At 51.1% G+C, this 12177-nt stretch overlaps 1 protein-coding gene across 2 annotated transcripts in view; it reads left to right on the top strand.

The window, feature by feature from the left end:
• Positions 1-12177, top strand: part of LOC139048658 (MIF4G domain-containing protein-like) — a 154743-nt gene that overhangs the window by 84786 nt on the left and 57780 nt on the right. The gene's annotated exons all lie outside the window — the stretch shown is intronic.

Raw genomic sequence — 12177 nt, 5'->3', positions numbered from 1 at the left:
TAAAGGCTAGTATGCTTCGCATCCTGGGCTTAACCTTACCTAAGCCACATCCATTTTTTTCTCAACACCGCAGCGTTCGCTTCCGTCCTTGCGAGCAACGCCCGTCGTGCGGCGAAAGTCCGCGAGGCGCGAAGCGAGAAATCTGAACGTGGACGGCGAAACCAACGTTACTAGACTAGCTTCAGTTGTAAAACTCCCCGCCCGCGCGCTTACAGCCGCTGTCGCCACTTCTGTGACAGCCGCCAGAGGGCAACGCTGTTCCATCGGGCTCCACTGCAGACGCCTCATCACAGCCTTGAGCTCGTGCGGACGGGCCGCCGTTGGTGCGTGTTTCACGCTCGCTGGCGTTCCCCTTGTCCGAATTAGTGAGACCACGAGAAAGCGATATCTACCTACAGCAATGAGATTTATCGCACCAGTTCGTTAATACTGAAAGAAGGGTAAACTGCACGAAAGGAAGAAACGCATACAGCAAAGTCTAAAATGTCGCAGTCTCTAAATGTCGTGTGTTTCTTCCTGTCACCTTAACGTTTCGCGCAGTTTAGGCTCAGGAGCCTGAATATCTGGCCAAAGTGCGTGATTTTAGGATGATCTTCATCCGCGCCGAAGCTTGTCACCACGCCAAAGAAGCGCTACAAAAAGAAAAATGAGGTCGGTCTTTGTACACACAAGCCACACACACACACACACAGAAGCCGGATTTTTCATTCCGTCAAGATGCTTAATCAGCGAAGCTGAAACGTGCGGCCCCTGTGTTTAGCACTGGGTTAATCCCGAGGGTTCATTTAAGTATTTCTCAGTTATGAGGTTACACACACAATCGGCTGCGAGAGATAACGACGTCACTGATGGTATGCCCGCAGTCCGCAGTTGTCGCTTGCGTTCGATGTCTCGAGTTTGCTCGGCGGCGTGGTTAGCAGCCAACGCCTGCGATTTGCCGCTTGTGATTCTTTGAAATTAAATTTCTTCAAAATTATATCTTTCCGTTACGTAAGACCATGAGTGGCTCATACTCCCTTAAGCAATGGCTCATACCCCCGTAAACGCGGCCTCCACATTACGACGACAGAAGTGAAGCGAAATTCTACGCTGGAAAGATGAACGGCCATGCAGCCAGCTGTGCAAGACGACGACGAACGCGGGAGCAGTGGCACGAGCGCGTGTCGTTGATTTCGCGGAGTGTTCCCGGTCTTCCTTCGTTCGGAGCGTCCACTTTGGGATTCAGCCACAGGGATGCATGCTTCGCTGTCGGAACATTCCTTACGGAATCTAAACGGATGCCTTGATAAATTCCTTTCTTTTTGTTTTTACTATTAATTATTACTCATTTAATATGACCTTCCTGATTTTATTTAACAGGTAATTCTGCGCTATTCAATGCTATTTCAATAGCTATTAGGAAATTTATGCTCCATAATAATTTAGAATAATCCACCCATTTCTTGGCCAATGCCCCATCGTGGGTAGGAGCCACACGCATCACAGGCTACAACAACAACTTTTCCCGGTCGGCACGAGGAATCGCTCTTTTTCACGCCGAGCGAAACATCGCATTGCTGGGAGCGCAGAAAAAGTGGTGCGCCAAACTGTTGACATCGTTCCGATAGCGGCCTATGCAGCCAGGTACGCAGCACGTCGGCATCGTCAGCTGATATTCTTAAGAAACCCGGCGAAGGCTACAGTTCCAAGGATGACATGCTTGCTGAAATTCGCCGTCAACAACGAACCACAGAATACACCAACGCTGCACCGCGTGCTTAGTACGGCCCGCCCGCGTAGCCGGCTAGTGAGGAAGTGAAGCCGGGCGCGACTGCAGCGCCATGAAGGCGCGGGCGGGTGGCGGTTCCGCGCAACGGCGCCGAGTTTTAAAACTGAAGCTAGTCTAGTAACGTTGGGCGAAACGGGCCGCGGTGCTGCACAACGAGGCGGGGAGAGAGAGAGAGAGAGACAGAGAGTGGCAGCTTGAAACGCAAAGCACAAGGAGACAAGTTGCGTTTTCGGCTGTTTCTCGAAGAGCGCGAGGCGCCAATGGACGATCAGCAGGGCTTTCGAGCGGGTGGGCGATGGGGCGACACTCTCTCTCGCGACTCTTTTGCTGCGCGCTCAAAAAGCGCGCGTAGTAGCTCTCATACGCCGCCCACTTTTTGCTCTCTCTCTCTCTCTCTGGAGATAAGAGACAATTCCCACTGTATTAAAACTCGCTCCTAATTTTTTTCTATTTGATTCGCCTCTTCCCACATAAAAATAAAATAAAATAAAGACCGTGCATTCTGTTTAAGTGCAAAAAAAAAAAAGAGGAAAGAACTGAGTTATTCCCGTTTTGCAACATAGCTTTCGATACTTTTGCGCTTCCCGAATTCACGGGATGCCAGCGACACAGTCAATATTTATCATGAATGCTGCGATCGAGCCTTTCTCATCCTGCTTCTTTTTACCCTGGTCGATGGCTGCCTCGATTTTTTAAGGGAAATGATCCTAGGCACTTCAGTTTGCTCCTTCGGAACGTGAATTGAACCGTGCAGTGATCATGTTTTATGTGCACGTCGTGGTTAGGCAGCTGCAGCAGACGAGCTCTTTTTTACAAGCTGTATGGCGATGTTTCTCGATGACATTCGCCTCATTTGTTCAATCCGTACCTTGTGAGTACGTCTGGATATCTCTGTCGAGTCGGCGTTATTTGCGAGCGTTCTGTTGATGTGCAACTGAATTGCAAATAAGTTTGCAATTCACCAAAGGCGCGAAGTAAACAAGCAAATAAGAAAACGAAACTAGTTGTGGGGTTTATACGCGAAGCAGCGAGCAGCGCCACGCATACACAGCACACTGAAGTGCAACACGGCGAACCTATGTGTACAATAATCGAACAACTAGTAAGCTGGGCTCAGATGTGGGATTACTTCTGTTGGCTGCTCTCTGGATGCAAACTGCACGGAAGGGCGCATTTTCTGATATCGGCGCGTGCTCGGTTAGTGTGCCAGTCTTGTGGCGCGGCGCTTGTTTCTTTCTCTCACCGCGAGTGCACGACCGTTTCCGTAATGCAGGGCGACATGCAGTGCGCGCCCCCTCACGGCGCCCCCCCCCCCCCTTCTTTGTGTGTGGTTGCGGCGCGGAGAGCGCGCACCGACGTCGCGTTGCAGCAACCTTCCGGCCTTATCCCGCTGGCGAAGCGAAAAGAGCAAGTCTTGAAGCCTCGCTTACGTTTTCCCTTTTTAAAGTAGGTCCGGTGCACACAATTGGACGCACAGCTCACCACTGGTCTGCAACCGCGCTTCGGCCTGGACTGGTGTGCTTAGACGGGGTTTAATGTGACAGGTTCGAAGCAGTGTACGTATCCGGCTACTCCGCCCCTAGACCACCGAGGCGACGATGTGGCGAGGGTGTTCCGTACCCGGTGTTTGTGCAAGCAGTTTCGGGCTGAGCGATTTCATGACTACGATGTGCGCGAGCAGAGCTATGTTTCAGCGCACGTACTTTGTCGTGCAATTAGTTGATTCATAGAAGCCGTGGTTTCATTCTTTTTTTTTCTTTCAATTATGCGCGTGCGTATCTTTACCCATTTTTCGTTTTCACAAGGTAGACTCGGTGTAGGCTATTTCGCTCCTTGTTGGACTGGATGGCGCGCAGAGAAAGGGACAGATTAAAAAAAAATCGCAGGACAGTTAGCTAGAGGACGTCTCCGGTTGGCTACCCTAAACCGGGAAGAGAGAAAGGGGTGCGAAAGACCAGAGAAAAATAACAACATAAAAACGTACAACCCGGAACTCCCTCTGTGTACGCGCCGTTGCACCAGCTGCGAAGGCGCCACAAAGCCATACTCGGTGTCAACGTCCCACTGGACTGTCGACATCAGACACTCCGGTGTCCCCTCAAGTAACGGAGCGGTTGGGGGCTCAACCCCATCGCTCGTAATCCGTTGTCAAGATTGGAGTCCGGCATGAATTAGAAGGTAGCTGGCCCATGCCGTCGTCCAACTTATCCACGCTGAGGACGTTGGTGAAGGGAAGGACTGCTTCTCATCGAGAACGAGGAATATGGGTTTATTTTCAGTATTTACATGCAGTTCATCAGTCTAGCATGACTGCGAGAGAAAGTACGTCAGTCTGACATGACTGCTTGAGAGAGTGTATCAGTCCAACATGACTGCTTAAGTAAAGTGTATCGAGCATCCACACAAGAGCTGTTTCTAAACACTCGGTCCTCCCCCGATTCCAAGGTGGCGGAAACGTTCGTCCAGTCATCGTAAACACGCCGCCTCTCCGCGGGACGACTTAAACGCACACACGCACAGGTTCATGGTCCGGAACCGACGTCACACGGACTTCGTATTACTCGGGGCTTACTGCAAGAACGGTGCGTGGGAAGGGGTCCCCGTCGACGTTCCCGCGGTGCTTGCCCGCTCGCGGCAGACCAGGGTGGTGGTGGAAAGCATTTATTAAGAAAGAGAGGTGTGGACTCACGCAGGAGCCCTACATACTAGGTGGAGTCCCTAGTCCGGGACCCCATTGGTCGAAGCCGCCAGCCTGGCCCTCTTGACCAAGGCCTTTTGGGCCTGAAGGTCTGAGCAACCAAGCAGGGCTGCCTCCCAGTCCTCTCGGGTAGGGTTGGGGTGGGGGGTGAGAGCCGAATTTTGCTGGCAGGCCCACACCATGTGATAAGTGTCAGCCACCTCGCCACAGTGTTGGCACCTGCCAGTGATCGCAGGATCAAAATGTTTCATTACTGCCGGGCACAGCATTGTGTTGGTGTATAAGCGAAGGAGAACGCGTTCGTTCGCTTTCTCCAGTCCCTTAGCTGGGGCTGGGTACCGGCGATGGCTATCCTTATAATAGGTAGAAATGTCTTTGAAAGTTAAGAGAATTTCGCCTTCTTGTTCCAGGACCTCAGGGGCCAAAGGGGACGCCCGGTAAGTGAGTGCTCGGGCTGCCGCATCAGCAGCTTCATTCCCTTGAAGGCCCTGATGGCCAGGAGTCCAAACTATACAGCGGGTGGTAGGATCGACATCCTTGCTGCAGTTTCTCAGTATTCGCTCGGCCAATAGGGTGACCCAACCAGCCTCGTAATTACGGCACGCGCCACGCGAATCCGTGACGATATATTTAGAATTAGAGTCCGAGGCAGCTAGGGCGATCGCTACCTCCTCTGCTTGTGTTGTACCTGGTGCACGAAAAGTGAGCCCATCCACCTGTGTTCCCTGATGTATGACTGCTGCTGTATACCATCCCCCGTGGCTTGGCCCAGCGACATCTACATAGTAAACTCCATGTTTGTTGCCATAGTGACGCTCCAAAGCTTCCGCCCTAGCTTGGCGGCGTCCAATATGGTCTTCTCTATCCATCTTGGTTGGAAGGGGTCGAACTCGGATGGCGCGTCTCCATAGTTCTGGCACTCTGACTCTTTCTTGTATGTGAAAATTGTGTTGGATGTGTAGCCGAGCCAGAAGTAGTTGGCCCGATCGTGTTTGGGCTAACCTTGTGTATTGATTTGTTAGATGAGCTTCTTTGAGCTCCTGGAAGGTGTTGACCATTCCAAGACCGAGAAATCGTCCGTTGGGAGTGGATACCGGGAGATCAAGAGCCCTTTTCATCATTTTGCGGAGGATAACCTCTACCCTGTCTTCATCGTGCTTCCGCAAGTGGAGGTAGGGTACTGAATACAGGATGCGGCTAGTTACGAAAGCGTGGGCGAGCCGCACCGCATCCTTGCTTCGTAACCCTCCTCTCTTATTGGAGACCCGGCGGATCATTCGACCCACCTGGTCTCCAATCTTCCGGAGCTTTGCAAGTGTTGTGTCGACCTTTCGCTGATGGTGTACGAAGAGTCCCAGAATTCTAATCTCCTTAGACTCGTGGATGGCGCCACTGCCGAGGGATAAGTGGATGTTTGTATTATCCTTAGGGGAAGCCCTAAAGTGAACAAATTCTGACTTTTCTGGTGCACATTGGAGGCCGCAGTGCTCCGCGTAGCGATCTACCACCCGTGCTGCTGCTTGCAGGCTCTCCTCCATGTGCCCTAAGTTGCCTTCGGTGGCCCAGATCGTGATATCATCAGCATACAGCGCATGCCGTATGCCTTCAATATCATTCAACTGTGCCGGAAGGTGCAGCATAGCTAAATTGAAGAGCAGTGGGGACAACACCGCACCTTGTGGCGTGCCCCGCGTGCCCATTTGATAGGGTCCATGTTCGGTGTCTTGAATACGGATCAGTGCAGCCCGATCTGTCAAGAAATCTTTTATGTAATTGAAAGTGTTGCGGCCGCAGTGTGTCTCACTGAGGTGACTCAGTATGACACTGTGTTTAACGTTATCGAAAGCACCCTTCAAGTCCAAGGCTAAGATAACCTTGTCATTATGAGGGTGCTCGATAGGCTGTAATACATCTCTGTTAAGTTGGAGCAGGATATCCTGCGCTGACTTGTGGGGGCGAAAGCCAAACATCGTGTCCGAGAAAGTGTTACGGTGTTCCAAATATTCTGAGAGTCTATCGCGCACCATCGTTTCCATCAGTTTGCCCACACACGATGTGAGCGAGATAGGTCTTAAGTTGTCTGTGTTTATTGCCTTGCCTGATTTAGGAATGAATGTAACTAGTGCTGTCTTCCAATCTAAGGGAACCGGCTTTTCCCCTTTCCAAATTGCATTAATGTACTCGAGCAGGGCTTCATATGCTTGGTCAGGGAGGTTGGCTAGCAGTGTGACTGCGACCTTGTCCCTACCTGGCGCCGTGCCCCTGCGCATCTTGGCCAGAGCCGCCTTGAGGTCGTAGAGTTGGAACGGTTGGTCCAACTCCGGATTATCTTTGCCTGCATAAAGATATTCCGTGCCTTTGGGGTCCTGTTTCTGGCACAAGTACTTGTCCCGTAATGTCTCGGCCAGGTGTGTTGTGGTGCCTTTGAAGTTGTGGAGTGCACGTTGTAAATGTCTTTGTGTTTCTCCTCTTGATTGTGAGGGGTCAATCAGATGGCGGAAAAATCTCCATGTGCTCTTACCAGACATTTGTGTGGCTGCTGTGTTGCACCGGTCCACCCAGTTAGTGTCAGACAGGTGAGAGGCATATTCCGCGGCCTTTTGGGTGAGCTCTACAATTCGTCTTTTGAGGGCACGGTTGTGTTTCTGTCTATGCCAGCGTTTGGTAAGACTGCGGCGGGCTTCCCAGAGGTGGAGTAGATGGTTATCCACAGCTGGGCAGTCCTCCGTTGTCTGGATGTTCTTCTCGTATTGTTTGAGGGTTGAGGTGAGTGTTCGTGCCCATGCTTCATATCCATTTTCAAAGAGATCGGTGGCTGGTAAGGACTTGCGGAATGCCTGCCAGTTTGGGAGTCGGGCGTGAGTAAGTGGCCGCTTTAGAGGTCGTACATGTATTAATGTGTTAATGATACAATGGTCACTGCCGAGAGTGTCCTCCATGTTGTGCCATTCAATGTTTTGTACGTGTTTGGATAGCGTCAGGTCAGGGCATGTGTCCCTGGTGACGGAATTCCCCATACGCGTAGGATGTGCCGGGTCGGTTTGCAGAGTGATGCCTAGCATTGAGATAAGCTCCGCTAGCTTACGCCCACGTGCTTCCTCCTTCCTGTAACCCCATAGTTGACTGGGAGCATTGAAATCGCCCACAATCAACAATGGGTCTCGACCCGCTATCTTCAGCGCCCGACTAAAGATGTCAGAGAAATTAACGTGTTTGAGTTTGGGCGGACAATAGATATTAAGAATATGCACTGATGAGTCAGAGCGCCGTAGGGGAAGCACGGTGATCATTGTGTACGAGTAGGCCAGATTAATCTCTAGATCTACTTCCTGTGCCGTGTACGATTTGTGTACAAGAATACAGGTGGATGGGTCTTTCTGGAATGTGTTGTACCCCGACATTTTGGCAGATGCACCAGGTTCTTGCAGAGCTACAATGGCTGCTAGGAATTCAAGAGTTTCGAGGTAGAGGCTGAAGTGTGCTCTTTTATGCCGATCACGGAATCCTCTACAATTCCACTGTAATAATGATAACGGTTCCCGTTTTGGTTTGCGAGGTGACCGATTAATTCCCTGAGCCATGTTGCTGACTCGAGGCTGCTTGGTCTAACCCGCCCACTGCCGCAACTGATCCAGCACTTTGCAAAGCTGCCAGTGGGGAACCATCATTTTCATCGTCATCGACAGACCGAAACATTTTTGATGGGCGGCTCACCTCCTTGACAGGCCCTGCGCGCCTAAACAATTTTGGACTGGCCTGGATCCAGGCCTTGATGTTTTGAGTTACTTGTACAGTCACCTGTTCAGTTATAGTGGCTGCAATTTGTTGCAACCGAGCTTGAATGGTCTCCGCAATCAGAGCGGGAAGCTGCGCCATTTGTTCGGCCATGGTTTGCTCAAGCGCCGTTATGCGGCTTTCCAAGTTAGCGATTACAGGGGAGCGTGACATCGGAGCAAAGCTCGAGCACACAGATGCCGAGTCGTCCCCCTCATCCATTGTACCTGGAACAAGCGGCTCTGCCCTAGCCTTTTCCAGTGCATTTAGTTTAGTTGCTAGTTGCGCGTTCTGACTTCTGAGAATTTCTAATTCTTTTCTCAGCTCCAGTACCATGGGGGTGGGGGAGGGTTGAGAGGAAGTAGAGGCAACACCCGCCCAGTTGCTCACCTGGATTGCAGTAGGGTTGTTGCCAAGCGGTGGAAAATCTTCTGCCTTGAAGGCTGGCGGCTTGGCACTGGTCCCGGACTTCACATGTTGGTTCTGAGAAGGTTGATGTCGGTTGGCTTGCCCGGACTTGCCCGTCTTCTTGTTGGCCGGGGTTACGTGGTCCTGCTGGGTGACGTGTCCCTTCTTTCCCGTCTTCAGTGGTTGACCCCGTTCATTTTGGATAGGCTGTCCCGGTCGCTGTAGCTTCCGAAACTTACCTACACACTCTCTGGAGCCAGTGAGGTGGGCCCCTCCGCAGATCATGCATGTCGGGGTGCACTCGTGTTCTGCCAGGCCTTGGTCCGCAGTTCCAACGTGTTGGCCGCAGTAGCCACACCGTCCTACGACTGGGTGGGGGCAATTGTCCACGCGGTGCCCGATCGTGCCACATATGTAGCAGGCGGGGATCGTCTTTTTGTACTCCCTGACCGGGGTACACTCGCAGTTGTAGTGTATGTAACGTGGTAACCGCCGGCCCACAAAGGTCACCACCGCCACATTGGATGCACCAAGTTTCCGTATGAAGGCAATATCGCCTTCTCGCCATTCAAGCTTAGCCTTTAGCGATGCGGAGGTTTCGTCAGCCCGTACACTGACCACACCTCGGCACACTTCACCATTTAGTTTCACATGGCCCCGAAAGGGGAAGGAGCGTTCACCCACTTTCAAGTCAAATTCCTTGGCAAGTTTGTCCGCTGCTTGCACCACTTGTGTTCCACAGACGATGAGATTTTGGTCCCAGACCGGCCAGACGTTGAGAGCAGCTCCTGCCGCCCCACCCACATAGTGGGCCACTGCCGCTCCCACTTCTCCATGCCGAAAGGCCGTCTTGAGGTCCAGGGTCACACGAGGCTTCAATACCACGATGAGATCCTCCGAATTCATTTTTGGCGTCTGCTTCGGGCGCCAGGTGGTTGCTGTCTTCTTGTTCAGCGGCAGCGCAACGCGAGCATTGCCGGGCTTACCCGGGTGGCTGGGATTCCTATCTGCCGTGTTTGACGTGGGAGACGCAGCTGCGGCGTCGCCCTTTGTAGCCGCCTTGTTCTGCTGGCGTCTCCGGCGGAGATTCACCATCATGGAAAGACACTCATCTTCCGTGGGTGGCAGGTCCTCGTCTTGCCCATGAGTCTCGATTTCTGCCCAGGCCATGGTGGTAGGGTCGTATCCAGCCGTCTTGGTGGTCGCCATCGGCCGGTAAGTCCCGGGGAAACCCCGGCGCCGACGGAGTCAAAGCTAGCCCTCTTGAGGGTTAGCTGTCCGCGGCGTGGCGAAAGTAACAAGTCGTAGAATGTCCAAATTTCGGCCCACCTGTACGAGACGGTTGTCGACAGGTTCCTCGTGATGTTGGGGATCCAGTAGCATCAAATTCAGGAGGGTCACATCCGAAGTTCCACGGATCCAGTCAAAAGTTGACGGAGCCGATGCGTCGCGCGGCCGATGCGAGACGCCTCTCCAATGCGGGGCCAGACCAGGGCGGCGGCGGCGAGTGCAGGCACAACGCCTCCTTAGTCGAACTCGGCTCCAACGACGGAAAGTGGAGGACGCGTGTATTGTTCTCGACACACAGTCGACTTAGTCACGCCGTGGCTAGAGGTTTGCGGCGACGCTCCAAGATGACGCCCGCGGTCGCAACTGGTTGGCAAAACTTGCACGTCAGCCTGGCCGTTCTTAACAGCGGCGCTTTATGGTGGCTCGCGTTGACGGGCCACGCTCCGTGAGTGGCCGCTTGTCCAGTAGGTCCGTCTGTAGCGTGGCTGAGAGCAGCTCTTTGTGGGTTGGAAATTGGTGCGCATAAGTTTCGCATTGAGTTAACGCGAAGCCGACGATGACCGCACGTGTAAACGGGGACGTGAATTGTTAGCACTCGCTTCGATGTAGAATGTGTGCCTACGGTTTATTTATTTACTTCTTTCAACACGTACAGCGCCACTAGAGGCATTAGTGCAGGGGAATAACAGCATATCAAGAATGAATGGCAGATTCATAACAGTTCAGTCACAATTATGAAAAGAACAACGGTGAAAAAAATTTAGTGAATCATAAGGTAGGAACATCGCGAGGCTTCTTACCGTCCTCCTGATTCTTGCAATACCTTTGTCTGTGGACTTCGTAATAGTATCGCTAACGCCAAAGATATTTGTCCCACTGATGTAATCTCGTCGGAGACTTTAATCTTACACTAATTGCTTGGGCCAATTTATCGTAACCATGTTCCCTTTCAACAGAATTCATCAACTTAGCCTTAGACTAACCTGAGTTTCAAGTCATTGATCAGGCGACCCGTGGGGTGAACACGTTAGACCTGTTACTGAGGAACGCTTCGGATACATTTAAGACAGTGTCTTGCCAAAAAAGCTTTGGTGACCATAATTTAATTGAAGTTACATTGGACTTACCTCTACCATTCATCGGTATATCAAAAAAGAAAATCCGGGACTACAACAAAGCCCACTATAACAAAATGGACGTAGAGCTTGAAACATTTTTCAGTATAATTTTACAACCGTCTTTCTACAACCCGTCTACAAATGAAAACTGCGCGCTTTTCAGAGACAAAATGTCCTCGCTTATAAGCAATGTATCCCAATTACCCCAATTTTTAACGATAAATCAAACCCCTTTCACCAAATCTCTTCGTAAACATAGAAACAGGAAGAAAAAAAAACGTTTTTATTCCAATGCGAAGCAATCTGGTACACCTTCTGCTTTGGAGCAATTCGAACAGTGCTTGACCAGTCGCTGTTCTGCAATATGCAATGACAAAGATAAATATTTCCACAGCGATTTGCTTTCCCTTTTGCCAAATAATCCCAAAAACTTTTCGCGCTTCATGTTCTCTCATCGATGTACTAACCAGTTATTACTGGATGAAAACAACCTTCCTCTCTCACATTACAAGTGTTCTTCTACATTTGATACGTTTTTCTCATCTGTATTCGCTCGGGAAGATAATTCCGTTGGGCCATCTGTCTCTGAACACAACTACCAGTACATGCAGCCCGTTGAAATCACAGTGAATGGTATCGCATGTCTAAGCTGCTTAAGGCATCTTCATCAGCCGGTATCGATGATGTTAACTACAATATTCTAAAAAGCACCCTTTCCATATCCAGCACCATATTGTACCACAGCTTTCGGCAGTCATCGTCATCTAGACAGCCAGATGACTGGAAAATTGCTAAAATAATATCCATTTTTAAATCTGGAAATAAGAATTCACCTGGAAACTACCGTCAGATATCACTGACATGCGTCTGCTGTCAACTTATTGAGCATATAATCGCCTCCCACGACTACAATCACCCGGAGACTAATAAATTCTTTCGAAACCAGCACGGATTCAGGAAGGCCAGGTCATGCGAAACACAGCTACTGGAATTCACCACTGACCTTCATTCCAACATGAACAATGGCCTACATACTGTTTGATCCGCACCGATGGCACCGGCTGTTGGAACCTCAGTGCTGACACCCGTTGTTGCAACCGGACCGTTGGCGCCCGTTGTTG

Source organism: Dermacentor albipictus, chromosome 8 (genome assembly GCF_038994185.2).
Source record: "Dermacentor albipictus isolate Rhodes 1998 colony chromosome 8, USDA_Dalb.pri_finalv2, whole genome shotgun sequence".
Classification (NCBI taxonomy): domain Eukaryota; kingdom Metazoa; phylum Arthropoda; class Arachnida; order Ixodida; family Ixodidae; genus Dermacentor; species Dermacentor albipictus.
The sequence above is the reverse complement of the archived record's forward strand: the minus strand, read 5'-3'. Positions and strand labels throughout refer to the sequence as shown.